Source organism: Podarcis raffonei, chromosome 9 (assembly GCF_027172205.1).
Source record: "Podarcis raffonei isolate rPodRaf1 chromosome 9, rPodRaf1.pri, whole genome shotgun sequence".
In the NCBI taxonomy this organism is placed as follows: domain Eukaryota; kingdom Metazoa; phylum Chordata; class Lepidosauria; order Squamata; family Lacertidae; genus Podarcis; species Podarcis raffonei.
Window position 1 is genome coordinate 2,592,349 of NC_070610.1, and position 13,298 is coordinate 2,605,646.

The window sequence follows — 13,298 nt, forward strand, 5'->3', positions numbered from 1 at the left end:
GAGTCTGTTCCTCCTTCCAACTCCGATTCCCTGAATCCCTCCAGTTCCTCCTCATCGTCGGTGGTGCCAAAGTACTCCCTCCGAAACCTCGCTACTGGCTGAGGTTTCCTGGGGAACCTTTGGTGGAACGTTTCGATCAAGATCTCGTCACGGACCTCCTCTGCCTTCACCCAGGTGTTTTCCGACTCCGGTTCCCCTTCCCACGCGACCATATACTCCACCTGATTACCCTTCCACCTGGAGTCGATGATTTCCGCCACATGGTTGCGGCTTTCCCTTTCTTCTATGGCTGGCCCCCGTGTGGATACCCCTTCACCTTCCCCCCTGTATGGTGACAGTAATGACCTGTGGAATACTGGGTGCAGTTTCATGTGGTTCGGTAACCGGAGTCTGAACGCCACTGGGTTGACCTGTTGGATGACCTCAAATGGTCCCAATCTTTTGGGTCTCAATTTCTTGCAACCCCCCTTGAACGGCAACCCTTGGGTTGATAGCCAGACCCGACTCCCCACCCTAATTGTTTCACCTTCCCTTCTGCTCTTGTCTGCCTGCCTCTTATATTCTTCCTTGGCCCTTTCTAAGTTGAGTTGGAGTTGACGATGGATCGCTTCCATTTCTTCTACAAAAAGTTCCGCGGCCGGAACACTCCATCTTTCCCCTCCTTCCCCTGGAAACGCCCTGGGGTGGCACCCATAATTAGCCAAAAAGGGGCTCATCCCGGTGGACACATTCTCTGCATTATTGTAAGCAAATTCCGCTAGTGCCAACTTTTCGACCCAATCGTTCTCTCTGTCATTGACATAACACCTCAGGTATTGTTGGAGGATACCGTTTGCTCTCTCCGCCTGCCCATTGGTCTCAGGGTGCCTGGCAGTCGAAAAGTTGACCTCTACGTGCAACAAGCTCATAAGTTTCCTCCAGAATCTGGACGTGAACTGTTTCCCTCTGTCGGAAACCACCCTCAAGGGGGCGCCATGCAGCCTGAAAATATGTTCTACAAACAATTTCGCTGTTTCTTCCGCCGTGACTGCATGTGAGCAAGCTACAAAGTGACCCATCTTAGTTAACAGGTCTACTACGACTAGTATGGCGGTTTTCCCCTGGGATTTGGGCAGATCAGTCATAAAATCTATCGACACCGCCTCCCACGGTCGTTCTGGTGTGGGTAACGGTTCTAATAACCCCGCTGGTGCCCGCCTTTCTCCTTTGGCTCTCTGGCATTGGTCACACCTTCTCACATACTCCCGTACATCCTCCCTCACCTTGGGCCACCAAAACTCCCTGGTCACCAACCACATGGTCTTGTGTTGCCCAAAATGCCCCGCTGTGGGATTGTCGTGCAGCTGTTTGAGTACTCTCCCCCTCAATTCCCCTTCGGGTATATATAGCGCCCCTCTGTAATACAATGCCCCGTTTCTTTCTTCAAAACCCCCGGGGTCTTCTCCCTCTCTCCTTAGACCTCTGAGCTTATCCTGGGCGTACTCATCATTTACCGTTCCCTCTACCAGTTCTCTTTGCCCCACCCAGGCCGCACCACACACCCAGTGGTCCTCTGGGATAATATGTCTCTCTTCCGGCGCTCCCTCCCCCTCCAAATATTCAGGTTTGCGAGAGAGAGCGTCCGCTCTGATGTTTTCTGGACCTGGCACATAGCAAATTTCAAAATGGAATTTGGAGAACTCCTGGGCCCATCTCACTTGTCGTTGGTTGAGCACCCGTGCCGTTCTCCAATACTCCAAATTCTTGTGGTCCGTACACACTTGCACCTTATGTTGTGCGCCAATTAGTAAGTGTCTCCATCTCCGGAACGCTTCGTGAATGGCGAGTAGTTCTCGGTCATATACCGTGTAGTTCCTCTCGGATTTGTTCAGCTTACGCGAAAAGAAGGCACACGGTCTCCATTCCGACTTATTGCTCCCTGGCTGAAGCAGCACCGCCCCCACCGCCCGGTCTGAGGCATCAGTTTCCACTCTCATGGGTTTCTGTAAATCCACATGCAGGAGCTGTTCTTCCGAAGCGAATGCCTTTTTCAATTCCTCAAAAGCGTGCTCCGCCTCCGCCGTCCAAACGAATTTCTTCTTGCTGCTTAGACAGTCCGTGATGGGAGCCGTTAAGTGGGCAAAGTTCTTGATGAATTTACGGTAAAAGTTCCCAAACCCTAAGAACCTTTGCACATCTTTTTTCGTTTTCGGTGTCTTCCATTCCAGCACCGCCTGGACCTTGCCTGGATCCATGGCTAATCCCTTGTCTGATAAGCGGTACCCCAGGAATTCCACCTCCTTGGTGTGGAACTGACACTTCTCCAATTTCACCCACAACTGGTTTGCTTGCAGCTGGCTCAGCACTTCCCTGACATCCTTTACATGCTGCTCCTCATTCTCTGAATATATCAGCACGTCATCGAGGAAGGCCACGCAATTCTTGTAGAGCAAAGGTCCCAGTACGTGGTTCATGAGCGATTGAAAACAGGCGGAGCCTGATTGTAATCCGAATGGCATAACGAGATATTCAAACGCCCCCAAAGGGGTGAACATGGTGGTTTTCCATTCATCCCCCTTCTTTATTCGTATCAGGTTGTATGCTCCTCTCAGGTCCAGTTTCGTGAATATCTTTCCCTTCCTCACCCTGGTCAAAATGTCATCAATCCTGGGCATGGGGAAAGTCACTGGTTCTGACACGGCATTTAGGGCCCGGTAGTCCACGACCAATCTCGGTTTATCCGTGTTTTTTTTGTCCACAAAAAACACTGGGCTCCCCCCCACCGCTCTGGACTCTCTGATGAAGCCCCTCTTCAGGTTTTTATCAATAAACTCCCTTAACTCCTGCATTTCCCTGTCTGACATGGCGTACAGCTTGCCCACGGGGAGCTGGGCCCCAGGGACCAGGTTAATTTGGCAGTCAAAGTCTCTGTGCGGTGGTAATTTATCTGCTTCCCTTTCACTGAAGACCTTGCTCAGGTCAGCGTATTGTTTGGGCACCTTCCCTTTGTCCGCCACTTCCGTCCCTGCTAGAGAGGCTTTTGCCCCTTCTGGCACCTTTCCCTCTCTGCAGTGTTCCAGGCAATGTGCTGACCCAAAGGAGACCACTCTCTGATGCCAGCCCACTAGCGGGTCATGCAACGCTAGCCAGCTCATTCCCAAAATGACTGGAGCCCCTCCCAGGGTGGCCACATTGAACGCTATCCTCTCAGTGTGCCTGGCCACCCTCATAACCATTGGGACGGTTTGTAGGCTGACTTCTCCTCCCAGCAGCTCCCTCCCATCGATCGTGGTGACCTGCAGGGGGTTGCTTAAAGGGAGTGTCTGTATCTGGTGTTCAGCTGCAAACTCCTTGCTCATAAAATTACAGGAGCTGCCTGAGTCCAGCAGCGCCTTAGTCTTTAGTGGGTATCCGTTTGCCAGCTCTAGCAACACCTCTATTACTAGGGCTGGTCTTGGAGGTTCCGGAGTGGGCACTTTTACTGCTCCTTGGCCTGTCTGCAGTGCCCTGACAGAGGCAGACAGGCGTTGGCTTTTACTGGCTCCTGGACTTCCTCCTCCTTCCCCCCAACAGCTCCCGCCATCCCTTGCCATTCCTTTCTTTGCGGGCAGACTCTGGCAAAGTGACCTGGCTGCTGGCAGAGATAACATTTCTTGGCGCTCTTTCCCTCCTTCTTCCTCCCTTCACTGGGATTTGAAACTGCGCGCGCGCGCGCTGTTCCAACTTCCATCGGCTCTCCTGGCGGGAAACTTGGTTCTGGAATCTCTGGAATGCGGAAATCCCTCCAACGCTCTCCTTTCCCCTCCCGCTTCTCCAAGGCTCTTGCCTCCTGGCGTGCTCCAATGGTCAGCGCTGATTTGGTCAGCTGGTCCATAGACTCCCCCCTGGGCGCCCGGGAAAGTTCGTCTTTCACCGCCGAAGAAAGCCCCTCTTCAAAGAGCATTTGAATGGGTTCCGCCGATAGGTCCCACCCCAATTTATGTATCAACATTGTAAACTCAGTCCAGTACTCACGAACCGATCGGCTCCCCTGTTTGCACGCCATCAATTGTCTGCGCACCAGCCCCTGTTCAATCTCGCTGGAAAACATCAAATCCATGGCGCGAAAAAACTTCCTCGCGTCCTTCAGCATGTCACTATTCCCTGCCATCAGGGGTCTGACCCAATCTCTCGCCCCTCCTTCGAGATGGCCAATCACAAACGCCACTCTCGATGCCTCGTCGGGAAAGTCGTTAAACTGCAGTTCGAGAGCATACTGCATCTCTGTCCTAAAGGCTTGGTAGTTCCTGGGGTCCCCCCCAAACTTCTGCACCATTCCTGGCATCTTTCTTGCTAGTGTAGCGCCTTTTGCCTTTTCTGCATCCTGCGCCCTCCTTTCTTCTAGCCTCGCCGTTTGCATTGCTAGCTGGAGTTCCAACACTCTGTACCTTTCTTCCAGGCTTGGACCCTCTCCAGCTCCTGCTGCTCCTCCGGCTCCGGCTGGGTTACTCATGATGCCTCTTTGCACAAGCTGCTTTCAGGGACTGTCCGATTGCTGTGATGGGATGATGAGCTGCTTGTGCGTAAAATCCTAATCCCTCAGAGTTTGGCTAAGTCCCCAAACCTCTGTCTGTGATGGAGCTCCTTAAACATGACTCCATCAATCACTCGTTGAATCGGACAGTGGGCGTTTACGGAACTTCTTCCAGCATAAAAGCTCCTTAACGGAAACGCGTCTTCTGGACTCTCGGCGTGACAGTTTCCGCCGAGGAGTGGGTGTCCCTACAGGAGGTCCTGAAATCTCCCCGCTGCTCCCGCTTGAAGTGTCTCTGAGCCCTCCCTCCGACTCACTTTCCCTTGGAACTCCACTTCTCCCCCTGCTGGTCCCCTCCTCCGCTGAATGGTCTCTCTCACCCTCCATGAGCCCTTTCACCTCCTTAGTCTCAGATGGCAGTTCCCTGACAGAACCAAAGGCTCTTTCAGACACCAGGGGACCTGGGTGTTAGAGGAAATGCCTGAATGCTCCTAAGCTAAAGTCTTAAGGCACTGGGGGTGGCAGTAGCATGGAGGGAAATAAGGAAAAAGTGGAAGGCAGGGACAGAAAGATTCAGACAGATGCAGGCATATGTAGTCAAAATAATAAAATAAATAAATCAAGTGGACTCCATGCAACAGGCTGCGGTTAAAGATGGGATTCAGGTCTGAAAAACTGAATTGAATGCAAAATACTTTATTTTGGTCTTTTACAGAAATGGGAGGAGGTATGTTTGGAACTTGCAGATTTTTCTCTGTAGGCACAAAGACAGTCTATTAAAATAGTATTTTACTTAAAACGCTTTCAGAGTGGGAGTCCTCTTTATTTCACAGGGTGCTCTGTTGCTCTGATGCTTGTTTCCACAAAATGCACCACACCTGACTTATAGTCCTTTCCGGTTTCAGCCAAAACACTAATTATTCGAAGACAACAGACTAACACAAAGGAATACACAAACATGTTGTTATGGGTTTCCTAACTGATTGCTACCGGTGTGGGCTGCCTGAGGCAATACCTGTCCCAGCAATATGTCTCCACCTTTTATGAGAGCTACGAGCTAGTTGATGGTCTGTGGAGATGGCCCATCAGGATTGGTTGTGGGAAAGCAAGGTGTCTCTACACAAGAAGAACAATAGATTGCAGTAGCAGTGAAACTGATACCGGGCACCTCCAGATGGTCACTGTTTTGCAGGAGTGAAAATTTTAGGCTTGGATTAGGATTGAAGAGTTCTGTTATCCATGTGTAACAAATTCACTTAAAAAACAGCTGGCATTTTGCAGTTTGGAAAGTGACAGGGGAAATGCATGGAAAAGGATGGGATGAACAAATGTTTAAGGGGAACATGTGTATATTTTTTTTAATAAGATATTTATTAAAGTTTTTGGAAATACAACAAGAAAAATAAAAAAACCTCATTTTAAACAAGAAAAGATAAAATACAAAAAAGAAAAAAAGAAAAATCAAAAAGAAAAAACAGAGAATTGAAATCCATTAAACAAAAAAGAAAAATCAATAAAAAATACAGCACATCTTCCCATTACTGATCTTTCATTAGCTTATTTCCCTGACCTCCTCACACCTCCCTTTTTTGTATTCTAAGTCAATTATCCATTTCAGCAAATCCTTTCCCTCTTTTCAAATTTTTGTCCTGTAAATTTATCTTGAAATTAATAAACCTTTACTTTCCCTCCTTTCACCAATTAACAGTCTATTTTTCCTAAATCTTTGTAACATTTCTGCTAAAATCACATAACTTCATTCCAACATCATTCTAACATTCATTAATCTTGCAATGTTTCTGTAAATAGTCTTTGAATTTCTTCCAATCTTCCTCCACCGACTCTTCTCCCTGGTCTCAGATTCTGCCAGTCATTTCCGCCAGTTCCATGTAGTCCATCACCTTCATCTGCCATTCTTCCAGGGTGGGTAGATCTTGTGTCTTCCAATGCTTTGCAATAAGTATTCTTGCTGCTGTTGTAGCATACATAAAGAATGTTCTATCCTTCTTTGGCACCAATTGGCCGACCATGCCCAGGAGAAAGGCCTCTGGTTTCTTCAGAAAGGTATATTTAAATACCTTTTTCATTTTGTTATAGATCATCTCCCAGAAAGCCTTAATCCTTGGGCATGTCCACCAAAGGTGAAAGAATGTACCTTCAGTCTCTTTACATTTCCAACATTTATTATCGGGCAAATGATAAATTTTCGCAAGCTTGACTGGTGTCATGTACCACCTGTATATCATTTTCGTTATATTCTCTCTTAAGGCATTACATGCCGTGAACTTCATATCTGTGGTCCATAACTATTCCTAGTCAGCCATCATAATGTTGTGTCCAACATCTTGTGCCCATTTAATCATAGCAGATTTCACCGTTTCATCCTGAGTATTCCATTTCAACAGCAAGTTATACATTCTTGACAAATTCTTAGTTTTGGAATCTAACAGTTCTGTTTCCAATTTTGATTTTTCCACCTGGAAGCCAATTTTTTTATCCAAATTATATGCCTCCATTATCTGATAATAGTGAAGCCAATCTCGCACTCTATTTTTTAATTTTTCAAAACTCTGCAATTTTAATCTGTCTCCCTCTTGTTCCAAAATTTCCCAATATTTCGGCCATTTGGCCTCCATATTGAGCTTTTTCTGAGCCTTCGCTTCCATTGGTGACAGCCACCTTGGGGTTTTATTTTCAAGCAAATCCTTATATCTTATCCAAACATTAAACAGTGCTTTTCTGACAATATGGTTTTTAAATGCTTTGTGTGCTTTGACCTTATCATACCACAAATATGCATGCCACCCAAAAATATTGTTAAAACCTTCTAAATCCAACACATCAGTGTTCTCAAGAAGCATCCATTCTCTCAGCCAGCAAAAAGTGGCTGATTCATAATAAAGTTTTAAGTCTGGCAGGGCAAATCCCCCTCTTTCCTTAGCGTCAGTTAATATCTTAAATTTTATTCGAGGTTTCTTGCCCTGCCAGACAAATCTAGAGATATCTCTCTGCCACTTCTTGAAACACTCCATTTTATCCAAAATTTGCAATGTTTGAAACAGAAACAACATCCTTGGCAATACATTCATCTTTATCGTAAGGGGAACATGTGTAAACACCCTAAGAGCAAATGAGGATGAATGCAAGATGAGTGCACATTATTGTATAACCAACCTGCAAACAAACTGGAATGACTGTTCAAAGCTCAGAAGCACAGCAGTCTATTTTCCATGTCATGGTAAAGTACACGAAGACACCTTTCTGAGTTGTTGTGGGCAAAGGAAACAAGAGACAGTTCCTGGCTTAGCCAACGAGGGATCCTGGTTTGTTTCACACCAACAAACCATACAAAGCCTTGGCTACAGAACATGGTTCATTGGGAGCAAAGCAAACTGAAAGCCTTGGCTTATGGTTTGTTTCCTCCCAGTAAGAGTGGGAAGAATCAAAGCAGCCAGAGTTGGCACCTTCACCGTAACTGTTAGCTATGTAACCTGATGTGCAAATGAGGCCAGCGGGACAGAGATCCGAGTTTGGCTTCCGTGTGCATCTTAGGTGCTGGCTTTCTCCACAGATCTGAAGTGAGAGCAATGCTATTTAAGCTATGTGCCTCCATTTACATTTGGACATTACAAAACACCAAATCAGCCTCTGAGCAGTCAGAAAAGTAGGGTGAGCTACTCTGGATAGAAAAGTATTATGTTTGGTTTAATTGATTATTTGGTGAAGGACATATGCCTAAGATCTTGTTTCATTATATACTTTATTTGTTACGGTGTTTTACATTTACATTCCCCACCCATGTATACTGGATACAGCAATATGAAAAAAATGAATGAGATGTTTATGAAAAGAGAAGTGGGGTGAAAATAACAATATGCATAGATATCACACAGACATCATCCTGGCTCCTGACTTATCGAAGTGGAGAAACGTTTCAGAGGCAGCACTACTAGCCACATCACAAAGCTACATCCTGTTGAGCACAACGGGAGAGAAAGGGGTCCTGGAGAAGCTCCTCAGATGATCTCAGATGATGTGCAGAAGAGGGACAGGTCAGGGTCCTGAAAGCAGCACCAGTTCCTCCATAATCAACACCATCTCATTGGAGCCTCACAAGGCTGTTTCTTGCCAGCAAATTCAGGCATCTGTCTCTTTTTCTGACCACATTCCAACTCTCCAATTGTTTCTCAGCATCCCACCGGAGCAGCTAGCTAGTGGCCACCAACCATCAGTGTTCCCTTGAAACATCCTCTAGTCAACCCCCATTAAAGAGACATCTCTGGCTATTAGACAAAATGTAACCATCATCTACAATAGGGATGAGGAACCTGAGGCCGTCCATATGCTGTTAGACTGCAACTCCCACCATCTCCAACCGCTGGAGCGATCTCCACAGACTCTTGGCAGTGCTGAATGGCACTGAGGGGAGTTTGAGTCCAGCAGCCTTGAGGGATGTAGGTTATCCCTCCCTGATATAGAACAAGAAGTCTTGCTCAGTAAGAACCAGCCTGGGTTCTACAAGTTCTGTCTCACTAAGGTTTTAGAGCTTTTTGAAAGTGGCAACAAGCATGTAGACAAGGGTGAACTGGTAGACATTGTGCATTTGGATGAAACAAACAAACAAATGAACACAAAATGTGTATACCAGTCAAACTCATATACCTAATCATAAAAAACCTCTAAGTGGTTTACATAAAGTGTTTTTCAAAAAGCTTTTGATAAAATCTCACCAAAATTGTCTGAGCAAGCTTAGCACTAATGGGTTGAAAGTCCTGTTATGGACCTTGAGCTTGTCTGGAGGTTCTAGCAGGGGAGCGCAGCTTTCGTATACCCTTGACTGAAGAACAGTACACTCCTTCTATCTGGGATGGTTGTCCTCTTCCACCGAGCATGAAGCTTTGGGAGGGACACACATGGAGCAGTGAGGGAGGAAGGGGACACCAGCCTAGCCAGCCAGATCAGCCGAATCAACCCTGGCGATCAGTGGGGTGACAGGTGTCACAGCGAGATAGCCCTCACATCCCTACTAGCAAAAATAGCAGCGGTAAAAATTAATGTTTTGCCAAAAATGCTCTTCCTTTTTCAGACACTCCCAGTAATGGTGAAAGATGATTGCCTCAAAAGATGGCAGAAGGAAATTTCCAAGTTTATTGGGGGGGGGGGGAGGCCAAGAATTAAACATAAGAGAGCCAGTGTGGTGTAGTGGTTAAGAGTGGTAGACTCATAATCTGGGGAACCGGGTTCGCATCTCCGCTCCTCCACATGCAGTTGCTGGGTGACCTTGGGCCAGTCACACTTCTTTGAAGTCTCTCAGCCCCACTCACCTCACTGAGTGTTTGCTGTGGGGGAGGAAGGGAAAGGAGAATGTTAGCCACTTTGAGACTGCTTCGGGTAGTGATAAAGCAGGATATCAAATCCAAACTCCTCCTCCTCCTCCTCCTCCTCCTCCTCTTCTTCATAAGATGCTTACAGATACAAAAGAAAGAGACGGTTTTGCCCTCCCAGACCTTAAATTGTATTATGAGGCTGCATGTTTGGTATGGATCAGGGACTGGATAAATCTGGAAAAGGAAGAAGCATTGGACTTAGAAGGCCACGATGACAGATTTTGATGGCATGCATATTTATGGTATAGGAAAGGAAAAGAACATAAAGGATTTTACAATCATATAATTAGGAAATCATTAATGAGGGTCTGGGAGAGATATAAAGATTTAATAGAACAAAAGACACCTTGGTGGCGCTCACCAATTGAAGCTTTGCTGCTCAAACCACTTAGGAAAAAAGGGAAGTGGCTTACATACAGTGATTTATTAAAAGATGAAGAAGGAAAATGGAAATTAAAAGAGTATGAGGAAATAAAAGATCATTTTCAGAGTTGGTTACATTACAGGCAATTACATGAGATATACAAAGAAGATAGCAAGAAAGGATTTAGTTATACCACTTCTAGATTTCAAAAGGAAGTTATAGAAGGAAAAGTGAAGTTGCTGAAGGGTGCATATAGTAAGTATCCTGTTAGAATGGGAAACAAAAGACAAGGAAGTAAAATTGGTCATGATCAAATGGGCACAAGATATAGGACACAACATACAATTTGAGGATTGGGAAAAACTGTGGAAAACAGACTTAAATTTACAGACTGTTCTCTTCTGAAAGAAAACTATATAAAAATGATGTATAGAAGGTATATAACACCAGTACAGATAGCAAAAATGTACAAAACCCTGGTGAAACATATGCTGGAAATGTAAAGAAAAGGAAGGGACCTTCTATCATATGTGGTGGGAATGTAGAGAAAATTAAAATTTTTGGGAAATGATATATAATGAATTGAAGAAAATGTTTAGAATGACATTTGCAAAAAAACAGAAGCATTTTTATTAGGGATTGTAGGACAAGACCTGCCAAAGAAAACAAAGAATCTATTTATGTATGCAACAACAGCGGCAAGAGTCTTGATAGCACAAGGATGGAAGAATGAGGAAACCCCAACAAAAGAACAGTGGCAAGAGAAATTGATGAACTATGCAGAACTGCCTAAATTGACATACAAACTGCGAAATAAGGACAACTGTGACTTCAAAGAAGAATGGGAACTTTTTACAAATTACTTAAAAAAACAACAAAATGAATTGGACTCCATGGCAGGTTTTGAATAAACATGCACAAATTTATTGATGGTTAACATAGTAGACAGATAATGTAAGCATTTATACAATTTTACAGTATGCAGAGAAAAATATGTGTTGAGAAATCAGAGAGAGGAGCTGAGAGAAGTCATGGGGGAGGGAGGGCTTGATGGGGAGGGGGGAAGGGGGGAAATAATGAATATGATACGTTTTGATATTCTGATATGTTGAAATTGTTTTTTTGTTTTTTAAAGTCCTATTTTGGATCCAAAACAGGAAGCAGAGAGTAGGAAAAATGGAGAGTTCTCAAGATTGGGGATGTATGGCGAAGCACTGGCACCCAAAAGCTAGTGCTTTTTAATTTGTTCAAGAATGAGCAGTGAATTGGCCAATCTTGTTGACAACAATTATTCAAATGTAAAAAAGGATATCGTCAAACAGGCTAACTGGACATTGAAATGGCAGGTGCCGTTCACTGTAAGGAAGTGTAAGTTGATGCAAATTGGGGCAAAAAGGTCTTAACTTCCCATGTATGAGCTGATGGGGTCTGAGCTGGCAGCAACTGACCAGAAATGAGACCCAGGACACAGCAGCTTTGAAAGAGGCAAATTGCATGCTAGGAATCATTTAGGGAAGGGATTGAGAATAAAACTGCCAGTATCATAACGCCATAGTTCAACTGGGAGGAAAGTTCATGGAGTGGATTGATAGCAGCAGGTACCAGGCCTTCTTACTACTGTTCTACTTCTGAAAGAAGCAAACTTCCATAGCTGGGCTGGTGATGTTGATGTTGATCACCATGATATGATTGCCCCGTCCTCCCTCCAAGGTCAGCAAAGACTGTGGCGCCTCGAAGATGCATGGTCTTCTTGCTGCAACCTAAGCAGAGGATGGAGGGGCTCACAGCATTAACACCCCAAAATTGTTGCACACCACTCCAGTCTTCCAGGGGTTCCAGGCATTTACCCATGGCTTGGGTTCCTTGGAATGAGGGTCAGTAGAGATGGTGGTGTCCTTAGGATATGTGATTTATTTAAATACTTCTCCCATGGTCCTAGCTTTGTCATCCAGCATGGGTCTGTCTCTCTGGCTTTGTGTGCTCACACCCCCCACATTCTAAGTACCAGCCAGGGGAAGGGGAGGAGCCACACCAGCGCCATGCATTGACCCTCTGGCACAGAATCTTTAATTAGGCTAAGCATGGTGCTCTGCTGTTCTATTCACAACCATTGCCTAGACCAGGCTTCCTCAGCCTCGGCTCTCCAGGGAGTCTTCTCTTCTCATGAGGTGGCCAAAGTATTGGAGTCTCAGCTTCAGGATCTGTCCTTCCAGTGAGCACTCAGGGCTGATTTCCTTCAGAATGGAGAGGTTTGATATTCTTGCAGTCCATGGGACTCTCAAGAGTCTCCTCCAGCACCAGAATTCAAAAGCATCAATTCTTCGGCGATCAGCCTTCTTTATGGTCCAGCTCTCACTTCCACACATCACTACTGGGAAAACCATAGCTTTAACTATACGGACCTTTGTTGGCAAGGTGATGTCTCTACTTTTTAAGATGCTGTCTAGGTTTGCCATCGCCTTTCTCCCAAGGAGCAGGCGTCTTTTAATTTCGTGACTTCTGTCACCATCTGCAGTGATCATGGAGCCCAAGAAAGTAAAATCTCTCACTGTCTCCATTTCTTCCCCTTCTGTTTGCCAGGAGGTGATGGGACCAGTGGCCATGATCTTCGTTTTTTGATGTTGAGCTTCAGACCATATTTTGCGCTCTCCTCTTTCACCCTCAATAAAAGGTTCTTTAATTCCTCCTCACTTTCTGCCATCAAGGTTGTGTCATCTGCATATCTGAGGTTGTTGATATTTCTTCCTGCGATCTTAATTCTGGCTAGGGATTCATCCAACCCAGCCTTTCGCATGATGAATTCTGCATAGTAACAAAATGGGTCCTGCAGCACATCTAGGAATAACTGTGACTCCTGAGGAGTGTATGGACCATAATTTTAAAGAACATTCAAAGCACTTTCTTCCCCTCAGAATTCTGGGCACTGTAGTTTACCCCTCACAGAGTTCAAATTCGCAGCCATCCTTAACAAACTACAGTGCCCAGAATTCTTTGCAGGAAAAAAGTGCTTTGAATGTACATTAAATTGAATGTACAAGCACAGAGCCTAGATTCC